The 14502-nt window shown below is 40.8% G+C and overlaps 1 pseudogene across 1 annotated transcript in view; it reads left to right on the top strand.

Moving 5' to 3' along the window:
• The window catches only part of LOC106579704 (uncharacterized protein C8orf34 homolog), a 154499-nt pseudogene that overhangs the window by 58025 nt on the left and 81972 nt on the right, over positions 1-14502 (top strand). The window contains exons 5-7 of the transcript XR_014381715.1: positions 1750-1778; positions 7015-7197; positions 11448-11577. The product of XR_014381715.1 is annotated as an uncharacterized protein C8orf34 homolog (transcript). The remainder of the gene's footprint in view (positions 1-1749; positions 1779-7014; positions 7198-11447; positions 11578-14502) is intronic.

The raw sequence follows: 14502 nt of genomic DNA on the forward strand, positions 1-14502 counted from the left end.
CCTAGGAATACTAATACCTATACTACCTCCTGAACCGTAGTACTAATACCTATACCAACTCCTGAACCGTAGTACTAATAACTATACCTAGGAATACTAATACCTATACTACCTCCTGAACCGTAGTACTAATAACTATACCTAGGAATACTAATACCTATACCACCTCCTGAACCGTAGTACTAATACCTATACCAACTCCTGAACCGTAGTACTAATACCTATACCAACTCCTGAACCGTAGTACTAATACCTATACCTAGGAATACTAAAACCTATACCAACTCCTGAACCGTAGTACTAATAACTATACCTAGGAATACTAATACCTATACTACCTCCTGAACCGTAGTACTAATACCTATACCAACTCCTGAACCTTAGTACTAATACCTATACCAACTCCTGAACCTTAGTACTAATACCTATACCAACTCCTGAACCGTAGTACTAATACCTATACTAACTCCTGAACCGTAGTACTAATAACTATACCTAGGAATACTAATACCTATACTACCTCCTGAACCGTAGTACTAATACCTATACTACCTCCTGAACCTTAGTACTAATACCTATACCAACTCCTGAACCGTAGTACTAATACCTATACCAACTCCTGAACCGTAGTACTAATACCTATACCAACTCCTGAACCGTAGTACTAATACCTATACCTAGGAATACTAATACCTATACCAACTCCTGAACCGTAGTACTAATAACTATACCTAGGAATACTAATACCTATACTACCTCCTGAACCGTAGTACTAATAACTATACCTAGGAATACTAATACCTATACTACCTCCTGAACCGTAGTACTAATACCTATACTACCTCCTGAACCTTAGTACTAATACCTATACCAACTCCTGAACCGTAGTACTAATAACTATACCTAGGAATACTAATACCTATACTACCTCCTGAACCGTAGTACTAATAACTATACTACCTCCTGAACCGTAGTACTAATACCTATACTACCTCCTGAACCGTAGTACTAATACCTATACCAACTCCTGAACCGTAGTACTAATAACTATACCTAGGAATACTAATACCTATACTACCTCCTGAACCGTAGTACTAATACCTATACCAACTCCTGAACTGTAGTACTAATACCTATACCAACTCCTGAACTGTAGTACTAATACCTATACCAACTCCTGAACCGTAGTACTAATACCTATACCAACTCCTGAACTGTAGTACTAATACCTATACCAACTCCTGAACTGTAGTACTAATACCTATACCAACTCCTGAACCGTAGTACTAATAACTATACCTAGGAATACTAATACCTATACTACCTCCTGAACCGTAGTACTAATACCTATACCAACTCCTGAACCGTAGTACTAATAACTATACCTAGGAATACTAATACCTATACCACCTCCTGAACCGTAGTACTAATACCTATACTACCTCCTGAACTGTAGTACTAATACCTATACCACCTCCTGAACCGTAGTACTAATAACTATACCTAGGAATACTAATACCTATACCACCTCCTGAACCGTAGTACTAATACCTATACTACCTCCTGAACCGTAGTACTAATACCTATACTACCTCCTGAACCTTAGTACTAATACCTATACTAACTCCTGAACCGTAGTACTAATACCTATACCAACTCCTGAACCTTTGTAAATACAGACTACAGTTTTGTGCTTGAAAGTTCTGTGGCATTTTACCTCCCGCTGATTCCCTTTTCTGCTCTTCACAGGTATCGCTGTTTCTGATGAACTTGATCAGGTAACTACTTACAACTGCAGTCATGTTTCTTTTTAATGTACAACATGAAAATGATTGTTTGTTGGTTTTTGTGTGTAGCTCAGTTGGTAGAGCATGGTGCTTTCAACGCTAGGGTTGAGGGTTTGATTCCCACGGGAATATGTGTGTGTCTGTGTGTGTCTGAAAATAATGACATGCAACAATCTCATGGGACCGTGAAACTTCAATAAGCTCCTCTTTCTGTAGTACGGCTGGTCGGGTGTAGATGTGATTCACAGCAGAAAAATCTTTTTATACACTGTCTGGCCCTGGTTCTACCTCAACACAATAATGAGAGAACTCAGTTTGTAGGGAGACAAATAACATTTGATTTGATCACTGGGGCCAAGCTTCCTGACATCCAGGACCTATATACTAGGCGGTGTCAGAGGAAGGCCCATAAAATTGTCAAAGACTCCAGTCACCCAAGTCATAGACTGTTCTTTCTGCTATCGCAGGGCAAGCGGTACCGGAGCACCAAAGTCTAGGACCAATAGGCTTCTTAACAGCTTCTACCTCGAAGCCATAAAACTGCTGAACAGTTAATCAAATGGACACCCGGACTATTTGCATTGACCTCCCCCCACTTTGTTTTTACACTGCTGCTACTCACTGTTTATTATCACTTTACCCCTACCTACATGTATAAATTATTTAGACTAACCTGTACCCCCGCACATTGACTCGGTACCGGTACCTCCTGTATACAGCCTCGTTATTGTTATTTTATTGTGTTACTTTAAAAAGTTTTTACTTTTATTTTATTTGGTAAATATTTTCTTAACTCTTCTTGAACTGCACTGTTGGTTAAGGGCTTGTAAAGTAAGCATTTCACAGGTACTTTACCTGTGAAATGCTTACTTTACAAGCCCTTAACCAAATGCTTACTTTACAAGCCCTTAACCAAATACACTTGTTGTATTTGGAGAATGTGACAAATACAAATGTATTTGGTTTGATTTGAACAGCACCTTGTCTCTTCGGAGAGCCCTAAAATAGTGGGCAAGACAAATTTGTGAAAAGCTTATGAAGGTATTTTGGTTATTTTTGGTTATTTCGGTTGACAAATGTAGTGCACTCTATAGTGAATAGGGATCCATTTGGGACTCAGGCAGAGATATTGCAGTTGTGTTTTCGATGGTGAGTCCTCCAGGTGGATAGTTTTGTGTTTGCCTGTATGCCTGCAGCTAGACAGAGGGATTGTTTTTATTGCGTTGAGGTTTGGGTTGCATTGAGGTTTGGGTTGTATTGATGTTTGGGTTGTATTGATGTTTGGGTTGTATTGGGTTGTATTGATGTTTGGGTTGTATTGGGTTGTATTGGGTTGTATTGATGTTTGGGTTGTATTGGGTTGTATTGATAATTGGGTTGTATTGGGTTGTATTGGGTTGTATTGATGTTTGGGTTGTATTGATGGTTGGGTTGTATTGGGTTGTATTGATGTTTGGGTTGTATTGGGTTGTATTGATGTTTGGGTTGTATTGATGTTTGGGTTGTATTGATGTTTGGGTTGTATTGATGTTTGGGTTGTATTGATGTTTGGGTTGTATTGGGTTGTATTGATGTTTGGGTTGTATTGATGTTTGGGTTGTATTGATGTTTGGGTTGTATTGGGTTGTATTGATGTTTGGGTTGTATTGATGTTTGGGTTGTATTGGGTTGTATTGATATTTGGGTTGTATTGGGTTGTATTGATGTTTGGGTTGTATTGATGTTTGGGTTGTATTGATGTTTGGGTTGTATTGATGTTTGGGTTGTATTGGGTTGTATTGATGTTTGGGTTGTATTGATGTTTGGGTTGTATTGGGTTGTATTGATGTTTGGGTTGTATTGATGATTGGGTTGTATTGGGTTGTATTGATGTTTGGGTTGTATTGGGTTGTATTGATGTTTGGGTTGTATTGATGTTTGGGTTGTATTGATGTTTGGGTTGTATTGGGTTGTATTGATGTTTGGGTTGTATTGATGTTTGGGTTGTATTGATGTTTGGGTTGTATTGATGTTTGGGTTGTATTGATGTTTGGGTTGTATTGGGTTGTATTGATGTTTGGGTTGTATTGATGTTTGGGTTGTATTGATGTTTGGGTTGTATTGGGTTGTATTGATGTTTGGGTTGTATTGATGTTTGGGTTGTATTGGGTTGTATTGATATTTGGGTTGTATTGGGTTGTATTGATGTTTGGGTTGTATTGATGTTTGGGTTGTATTGATGTTTGGGTTGTATTGGGTTGTATTGATGTTTGGGTTGTATTGATGTTTGGGTTGTATTGGGTTGTATTGATGTTTGGGTTGTATTGATGATTGGGTTGTATTGGGTTGTATTGATGTTTGGGTTGTATTGGGTTGTATTGATGTTTGGGTTGTATTGATGTTTGGGTTGTATTGGGTTGTATTGATGTTTGGGTTGTATTGATGTTTGGGTTGTATTGGGTTGTATTGATGTTTGGGTTGTATTGATGATTGGGTTGTATTGGGTTGTATTGATGTTTGGGTTGTATTGATGTTTGGGTTGTATTGATGTTTGGGTTGTATTGATGATTGGGTTGTATTGATGTTTGGGTTGTATTGGGTTGTATTGAGTTGTATTGATGTTTGGGTTGTATTGATGATTGGGTTGTATTGATGTTTGGGTTGTATTGGGTTGTATTGAGTTGTATTGATGTTTGGGTTGTATTGATGTTTGGGTTGTATTGATGTTTGGGTTGTATTGATGTTTGGGTTGTATTGGGTTGTATTGATGTTTGGGTTGTATTGATGTTTGGGTTGTATTGGGTTGTATTGATGTTTGGGTTGTATTGATGATTGGGTTGTATTGGGTTGTATTGATGTTTGGGTTGTATTGGGTTGTATTGATGTTTGGGTTGTATTGATGTTTGGGTTGTATTGATGTTTGGGTTGTATTGATGTTTGGGTTGTATTGATGTTTGGGTTGTATTGATGTTTGGGTTGTATTGATGTTTGGGTTGTATTGGGTTGTATTGAGTTGTATTGATGTTTGGGTTGTATTGATGTTTGGGTTGTATTGATGTTTGGGTTGTATTGATGTTTGGGTTGTATTGGGTTGTATTGATGTTTGGGTTGTATTGATGTTTGGGTTGTATTGGGTTCTATTGATGTTTGGGTTGTATTGATGTTTGGGTTGTATTGATGTTTGGGTTGTATTGATGTTTGGGTTGTATTGATGTTTGGGTTGTATTGATGTTTGGGTTGTATTGGGTTGTATTGATAATTGGGTTGTATTGGGTTGTATTGGGTTGTATTGATGTTTGGGTTGTATTGGGTTGTATTGATAATTGGGTTGTATTGGGTTGTATTGGGTTGTATTGATGTTTGGGTTGTATTGATGAATGGGTTGTATTGGGTTGTATTGATGTTTGGGTTGTATTGGGTTGTATTGATGTTTGGGTTGTATTGGGTTGTATTGATGTTTGGGTTGTATTGATGTTTCGGGTTGTATTGATGTTTGGGTTGTATTGATGTTTGGGTTGTATTGGGTTGTATTGAGTTGTATTGATGTTTGGGTTGTATTGATGTTTGGGTTGTATTGATGTTTGGGTTGTATTGGGTTGTATTGATAATTGGGTTGTATTGGGTTGTATTGGGTTGTATTGATGTTTGGGTTGTATTGGGTTGTATTGATAATTGGGTTGTATTGGGTTGTATTGGGTTGTATTGATGTTTGGGTTGTATTGATGGTTGGGTTGTATTGGGTTGTATTGAGGTTGTATTGGGTTGTATTGATGTTTGGGTTGTATTGATGTTTGGGTTGTATTGATGTTTGGGTTGTATTGGGTTGTATTGATTTGGGTTGTATTGGGTTGTATTGATGTTTGGGTTGTATTGATGTTTGGGTTGTATTGATGTTTGGGTTGTATTGGGTTGTATTGATGTTTGGGTTGTATTGATGTTTGGGTTGTATTGGGTTGTATTGATATTTGGGTTGTATTGGGTTGTATTGATGTTTGGGTTGTATTGATGTTTGGGTTGTATTGATGTTTGGGTTGTATTGATGTTTGGGTTGTATTGGGTTGTATTGATGTTTGGGTTGTATTGATGTTTGGGTTGTATTGGGTTGTATTGATGTTTGGGTTGTATTGATGATTGGGTTGTATTGGGTTGTATTGATGTTTGGGTTGTATTGGGTTGTATTGATGTTTGGGTTGTATTGATGTTTGGGTTGTATTGATGTTTGGGTTGTATTGGGTTGTATTGATGTTTGGGTTGTATTGATGTTTGGGTTGTATTGGGTTGTATTGATGTTTGGGTTGTATTGATGATTGGGTTGTATTGGGTTGTATTGATGTTTGGGTTGTATTGATGTTTGGGTTGTATTGATGTTTGGGTTGTATTGATGATTGGGTTGTATTGATGTTTGGGTTGTATTGGGTTGTATTGAGTTGTATTGATGTTTGGGTTGTATTGATGATTGGGTTGTATTGATGTTTGGGTTGTATTGGGTTGTATTGAGTTGTATTGATGTTTGGGTTTTATTGATGTTTGGGTTGTATTGATGTTTGGGTTGTATTGATGTTTGGGTTGTATTGGGTTGTATTGATGTTTGGGTTGTATTGATGTTTGGGTTGTATTGGGTTGTATTGATGTTTGGGTTGTATTGATGATTGGGTTGTATTGGGTTGTATTGATGTTTGGGTTGTATTGGGTTGTATTGATGTTTGGGTTGTATTGAGGTTGTTTGGGTTGTATTGATGTTTGGGTTGTATTGATGTTTGGGTTGTATTGATGTTTGGGTTGTATTGATGTTTGGGTTGTATTGATGTTTGGGTTGTATTGGGTTGTATTGAGGTTGTATTGATGTTTGGGTTGTATTGGGTTGTATTGATGTTTGGGTTGATGATTTGGGTTGTATTGATGTTTGGGTTGTATTGATGTTTGGGTTGTATTGATGTTTGGGTTGTATTGATGTTTGGGTTGTATTGATGTTTGGGTTGTATTGATGTTTGGGTTGTATTGGGTTGTATTGATGTTTGGGTTGTATTGATGTTTGGGTTGTATTGAGTTGTATTGATGTTTGGGTTGTATTGATGTTTGGGTTGTATTGCACTTCAGTCATTCTCATGATGTCTCATGATACCTCCCTCTTGGTTTTGATAGCGTCTATATTTAATATCTGGCAAGGAAGTATCATCGTCAAACATTTTGAATGTAATGTCCATATGACAATCTCTCTCTTTCTCTCCCTTTCTCCCCCTCCGTCCAGAATCTGGGGGGGTATAACTCAGTGCTGCAGCCCAGGGTGGTGGGGGAGTGGGTGGGCAGGGAGGAGGAAGACCCCGACCCACTGGCAGCAGAGATGCTCCAACCCCCAGTCCCCAGAACCAAGACTGAGGCTTGGGGGAGCGCTGATTGCAGCCCTGCCGGAAGGTAGGAGAGAAAGGGAAGGGTGTATGTGTGTGTGTGTGTGGAGGAGAGGGGAGGAGTGTGTGTGTGTGTGTGTGTGTGTGTGTGTGATTGATTTATGCTCTAGCTGGAATAGAGAGGGGTGACTTTGTCTTTGTCCTGAAAGGCACCCTAGTCCCTATATAGTGCACTACCCATAGGGCTCTGGTCATGGGCTCTGGTCAAAGGTAGTGCATTATAAAGGGATTGGGGTGACGATTGGGACGCAGACTTGTTTGTCGTCATTCCAGTAGCCTCAGGAATACCCCTTGGAATCAGCAGCTTTAATCCTATTTCACAACCAGGATCAAACTTCTGTTTTGAATGACGCTGTACCCAATTTACCACTGACTACTACAGCTAACCTCATTTAGCTAGGCTCCAGACGCTTTTTACATTCCCAAGTTATTGCTAGCCTGGTCCCAGATCTGTTTGTGCTCTTTCCATCTCCGTTGCTCTCCTTCTTGAAGCCAAACGTTTAGAAAGCCAGACTGTTCGTCATGACGGTTAGTGACAATGAGTTGGCATGATGGCACAAACCGACTGGCACTCAGGCTGACAAAGTCGGTCTATGTAAGGGGATACCTGTCTTCTGGTGTTATATCACCCCACTACTATTAAAGTAATCCAATCTAATCTAAATGAATGTTTTTGTAAAACTGCACAGGTCCCCCTCCTCTCTCTCCAAGGCCCGCTTCCAGATGTTGCCGTGGTGATATTAACTGTGGGATTGTGAGGAGGCGGTGTTTGTGTGTGTGTGTGTGTGTGTGTGTGTGTGTGTGTGTGTGTGTGTGTGTGTGTGTGTGTGTGTGTGTGTGCGCGCTCCGTGTTAGGTGACCATTTGGGGATGTAGCTAATTAGAGAGGATCAGATATTAAATCATAAATCACACACACACACACACACACACACACACACACACACACACACACAGCTTTTTTAAACCTCATTAGGTTACTCTATCGTTTGATTAGTGGGAGACATCCTGTTGTTTGGGGTACCAGATTGGGGAAAGATGTGTGTGGGATGTATTAGAATATATCGGGAATATATTATAATATAATTATATTATAATTATAATATATACTGAACTTATATGTGCCAATTAAGATGGAACATTTCTGGGGTGTTTTATTTCAGATGATGAAACATGAGACCAATACTTTGCATGTTGTATTTATATTGTTGTTCAGTACCTTGGGAACTATTTAGTTCAGTTACAGCTTCACTTTATCAAATATTTTATTACGTTTACATCCTTATTCTAAAATGGAGTTAACAAAAAAAAACTATTCTCATCAATCTACATACAATACCCCATAATGACATCACAATACCCCATAATGACATCACAATACCCCATAATGAGATCGTGAAAACAAGTTTTTAGATTTTTTTTTTGCAAATGTATGAAAAATTTGAAACAGAAATACTTTATTTACGTAAGTATTCAAACCCTTTACTATGAGACTTGAAATTGAGCTCAGGTGCATCCTGTTTCCCTTGGTCATTCTTGAGATGTTTCTACAACTTGAATGGAGTCCACCTGTGGTAAAATTGTTTGGACATGATTTGGAAAGGCACACACCTGTCTATATAAGGTCCCACAGTTGACAGGGCATGTCAGAGCAAAAACCAAGACATGAGGTTGAATTGTCCTTAGAGTTCCCGAGACATGATCATGTCAAGGCACAGATCTGGGGAGTGTACCAAAACATTTCTGCAGCATTGAAGGTCCCCAAGAACACAGTGGCCTCCATCATTTCTAAATTGCAGATGTTCACAACCACCAAGACTCTTTCTAGAATTGGCCACCCGGCAAACTGAGCCATCTGGGGAGAAGGGCCATGGTCAGGGAGGTGACCAAGAACCTGATGGTCACTCTGACAGAGCTCTAGAGTCCCTCTGTGGAGATAGGATAACCATCCACAAGGACAACCATCTTTGCAGCACTCCACCAATTAGGCCTCTGATGAATGCCAAGCGTCATGTTTGGAGGAAACCTGGCACCATCCCTACAGTGAAGTATGGTGGTGGCAGAATCATGCTGTGAGGATGTTTTTCAGCGGCAGGGACTGGGAGACTAGTCACGATCGAGGCAAAGATGAACGGAACAAAGTACAGAGAGATCCTTGATGAAAACCTGTTCCAGAGCGCTCAGGACCTCAGACTGGGGCGAAGGTTCACCTTCCAACAAGACAACAACCCTAAGCACACAGACAAGACAACACAGGAGTGGCTTCAGGACAAGTCTCTGAATGTCCTTGAGTGGCCCAGCCAGAGCCCGGACTTGAACCCGATCAAACATCTGTGGAGAGACATGAAAATAGCTGTGCAGCGACGCTCCCCATCCAACCTGACAGAGCTTGAGAGGATCTGCAGAGAAGAATGGGAGAAACTCCCCAAATACAGGTGTGCCAAGCTTGTAGCGTCATACCCAAGAAGACTCGAGGCTGTAATCGCTGCCAAAGGTGTTTCAACAAAGTACTGAGTAAAGGGTCTGAATACTTATGTAAATGTGATATTTCAGTTTTTTTTATTTTATAAATTAGCACAAATAAAAAAAAACATTTTTTGATTTGTCATTAAGGGGTATTGTGTTTAGATTAATGAGGGGAAAAAACGATTTAATCAATTTTATAGTGAGGTTGTAACGTAACAAGTCAAGGGGTCTAAATACTTTCCAAAGGCACCGTATAATACAATAATATATAATAATATACATTGAACAGAAATATAAAACGCAACATGTAAAGTGTTGGTTCTATGTTTCATGAGCTGAAATAAAAGATCCCAGAAATGTTCCATACGGACAAAAAAGCTTCTTTCTCTAAAATGTTGTTCACCAATGTGTTTACATCCCTGTTCGTGAGCATTTCTCCTTTACCCAAGATAATCCATCCACCTGACAGGTGTGGCATATCAAGTAGCTGATTTACAACAGTATGATCATTACACAGGTGCGCCTTGTGCTGGGGACAATAAAAAGCCACTCTAAAATGTGCCGTTTTGTCACAACAACACAATGTCGAAGAAAATCTCAGGAATGTCCACCAAGGATCACCACATCAGGGAAGCTCATCTGCGTGCTCGTCGTCCTCACCAGGGTCTTGACCTGACTGCAGTTTGGCGTCGTAACCGACTTCAGTGGGCAAATGCTCACCTTCAGTTGGATGAATTACGGTTTCTATGGCAGACAGCGTGTAAGGCGTTGAGTGAGTGAGTGAGTGGTTTGCTGATGTCAACGTTGTGAACAGAGGTGCCCCATGGTGGTGGTGGGGTTATGGTATGGGGCAGGAATAAGCTACAGACAACGAACGCAATTGCATTTATCGATGATAATTTGAATGCACAGAGATACAGTGATGAGATCCTGAGGCCCATTGTCGTGCCATTCATCCGCATCCATCACCTCAAGTTTCAGTATGATAATACACGGCCCCATGTCACAAGGATCTGTACACAATTCCTGGAAGCTGAAAATGTCCCAGTTCTCCCATAGCCTGCATACAGGTTTTCAATTGTCTAGTAGTCTCTGTCTCTGTCTCTCTCTCTCTCTCTCTGTCAGCTTTGGTGCCAGTCTGTTTCACCTGTAGCCAATATGTTTGGCATGACTAAGGAGCTGGCTAGGACAGAGACACACTGACAATGATAATAATAATAACCGTTTTTTCACCTTGTCAGCTCTGGGATTCAAAACGATCAACCGTTACTGACTGACGGAAAGCTCTACCCGCTAGGCAACCTGCCACCCTTTGTCCTGGACATCTAAACGTACCAGGAAAAACTCTTGGCTGTGGTTATAATATCCTATCCAACGTCTAACCTAACCTAGGTCCCCTCTAACTCATCCCCTTCGTAGTTTAACCCTACCCTCCCTGTTTGAACCACTCCCCTTCCTGTTGTAACCACTCCCCTTACTGTTTGAACCACTCCCCTTCCTGTTGTAACCACTCCCCTTCCTGTTGTAACCACTCCCCTTCCTGTTTTAACCACTCCCCTTCCTGTTGTAACCACTCCCCTTCCTGTTGTAACCACTCCCCTTACTGTTTGAACCACTCCCCTTCCTGTTGTAACCACTCCCCTTCCTGTTGTAACCACTCCCCTTCATGTTTAAACCACTCCCCTTACTGTTTGAACCACTCCCCTTCCTGTTGTAACCACTCCCCTTCCTGTTGTAACCACTCCCCTTCCTGTTGTAACAACTCCCCTTCCTGTGTCTGCAGTGGGAAGAGTAAAGGGTTGAAGCAGCAGCAGCAGAAGCAGCAGCAGCAGCACCACAAGAGGCTCCTGGCGGCCATGTTGTCCCAAGATTCCTTTGACTCCGCCCCCTCACTCACTGAGGAAGAGATGGAGGACGAGGACGACGTCATGGAGCTGCTGGGTCTGTCTTCTTCCTTCCTGTTCAATAATACTAACAAGTACAAAAACAAATCAGACCCAATACAGATTCCCTGATTCACAGATACCAATGTCAAAACACATCAGTGACATTAATGACTATTTTTACTGAGGGTCATTGAGCTTCCTCACTACGGCTGACATGGAAAATACAACATGGATAATACATGTAACTAGATAGTCACACACACACACTCTCTACCTCTCTCTCCTCCTCTCTCTCTCTCTCTCTCTCTACCTCTCTCTCTCTACCTCTCTCTCTCTACCTCTCTCTCGCTCTCTCTACCTCTCTACCTCTCTCTCTCTCTCTCTCTCTCTCTCGCTCTCTCTCTCTCTCTCTCTCTCTCTCTCTCTCTCTCTCTCTCTCTCTCTCTGTCTCTACCTCTCAATTCAATTCAATTCAATTAAATTCGCTTTATTGGCATGACATAACAATGTACATATTGCCAAAGCTTATTTTGGATATTTACAATATAAAAATAATAAAAATGAGAATCAAAATTGTCAACGGGACAACAGTAACAACAATAACCAAGGGTCAAAATAACCATACATTCAACAATAACAATAAGCATACAGTAGAGGACATGTGCTGGTTTATTGGTCTGTCAGACACTGTCCATCAACTTATGGCAGGCAGCAATGTAGTGCGCTGCCAACACACAGCTCTCTGCGTCCTCCCCCAACAGGACGGGTAGCCTATCCTCAAATTTGGGAAAATGACACTCTCTAATAGTTTTATATTTTTGACATTTTGTCAGGAAATGCAGCTCCGTCTCAGGTTCTGCTGTTGTGCAGTGGTTACACAGCCTTTCCTCTACAGGGAGCCCTCTCTCTCTGTCTCTCTCTCTCTCTCTCTTTACCTCTCTCTCTCTTCCTCTCTCTCTCTTCCTCTCTCTCTCTTTACCTCTCTCTCTCTTCCTCTCTCTCTCTTTACCTCTCTCTCTCTACCTCTCTTTACCTCGCTCTCTTCTTCTCTTTACCTCTCTCTCTTTACCCCCCCCTCTCTCTCTCTCTCTTTACCTCTCTCTCTCTTCCTCTCTCTCTCTTTAACTCTCTCTCTCTACCTCTCTTTACCTCGCTCTCTTCTTCTCTTTACCTCTCTCTCTTTACCCCCCCCCTCTCTCTCTCTCTCTCTCTCTCTCTTTACCTCTCTCTCCCTTCCTCTCTCTCTCTTTAACTCTCTCTCTCTACCTCTCTTTACCTCGCTCTCTTCTTCTCTTTACCTCTCTCTCTTTACCCCCCCCTCTCTCTCTCTCTCTCTTTACCTCTCTCTCTCTCTCTCTCTTCCTCTATTCCTCTTTCTGTCTATCGTTCTCTCTCTCTTCCTCTCTCTTCCTCTATTCCTCTTTCTGTCTATCGTTCTCTCTCTCTTTCTCACTCTTCCTCTTTCTCTCTTCCTCTTTCTCTCTGTCTATGATTCTCTCTCTCTCTCAAAATTCAATTCAAAGGGGCTTTATTGGTAAACAAGTGAAATAAACAAATGTAACAGCATCAACTAAAGAGTATTAGAATTTAACAGTAAATAAAAACCAAAAGCACTAAAAAGGTTTCAAAAAGATAAAGACATTTGGTATATGGTATATTATCAGCTGTGTACAGTATTTTAGCAATGTGCAACTAGTTGTAGTACGAGTAGTAGAGGTAGATAAATAGACATATAAATATTGGAGGTATTTACAATGGTGTTTGTTCTTCACTGGTTGCCCTTTTCTTGTGGCAACAGGTCACAAATATTGCTGCTGTGATGGCACACTGTGGTATTTCACCCAGTAGATATGGGAGTTTATCAACATCGGGTTTGTTTTTGAATTCTTTTAATCTGTGTAATCTGAGGGAAATATGGGTCGTCCATTTGGCAGGAGGTTAGGAAGTGCAGCTCAGTTTCCACCTCATTTTGTGGGCAGTGTGCATATAGCCTGTTGTCATGACGTTGGCCTGTTGGTAAGGTTTATGACCCCCCATAAATACCTTTCTCCCTTCCCCTCTCTCTCTGACTCTACTGAAGGACTGTTGAATAGCCTTTGTTAAATATAGAGAGTCTGGGAACATCAAACAAGTGGGGGGAAAGGAACCATATTTCGGTAATAGAACCAGTTGGAAATATACCAGGTACTTAATGAATATGATGTCAGTTCGGTTGTCATCTGAGACATTATGACTGATGACAGGACGTCATAAACTGTACCTGGGAAAGTCCACACATTCTAGTTATCAGATTCACATGGAATTGTTGTGCAATTTAAATGTTTGATATTGAAACTGTTTGTTAGAAGATTAAATGTAATTTTAGCTTCCAAATGAGCGAATTGGGTTTTCATAAGGAAAGAGCCCTGCTTGATCAGTGGCCCGCCCCTGTGAAGAGACATTGGTTATAAACTATGAAACACACCCTCCTCCCCTCGCCACTATATAAGCCAGTGACAAAATGTAACCTTGTGCTCCGGGTACGTGAGGTCTGCAGCCTCTGCGTTAAAAGGACTCACATGTCAAGTACAGAACTAAGCCAACCTCAGCGTGAGCTTTGGTTGTGAATGGTATGAACTTTGAACTTTTATTCACTACAGAAGTGATACTTCCTAGCCGTGGAGTTAGCAGCGGCCGCTGTAAACGTGGGCTATCAAAGGACGGACGACGTATCCAGTCTAACACACAACGAAGATACTACAACGTATCCAATTTACCACCAGAGACATTCTTCCGAGGACAGGAAGATCTCTGTTAGCCAACCCGGCCAGCATCTACGACCAACCTACCGAAGCGCAGCTCATTCTAAATTATTTATTGCATTTTCCTTTTCCAAATGGGCGGTAAATTAGAATGCATAAGATACTGTATTTACGATAGCATAGCTGTTTCTTTTGTTCCTCAGTCTTCCCGCTCTTTCATTCAAGCCCAACCCCCTTTC

This window comes from Salmo salar, chromosome 19 (assembly GCF_965601325.2).
Source record: "Salmo salar chromosome 19, fSalSal1, whole genome shotgun sequence".
NCBI lineage: Eukaryota > Metazoa > Chordata > Actinopteri > Salmoniformes > Salmonidae > Salmo > Salmo salar.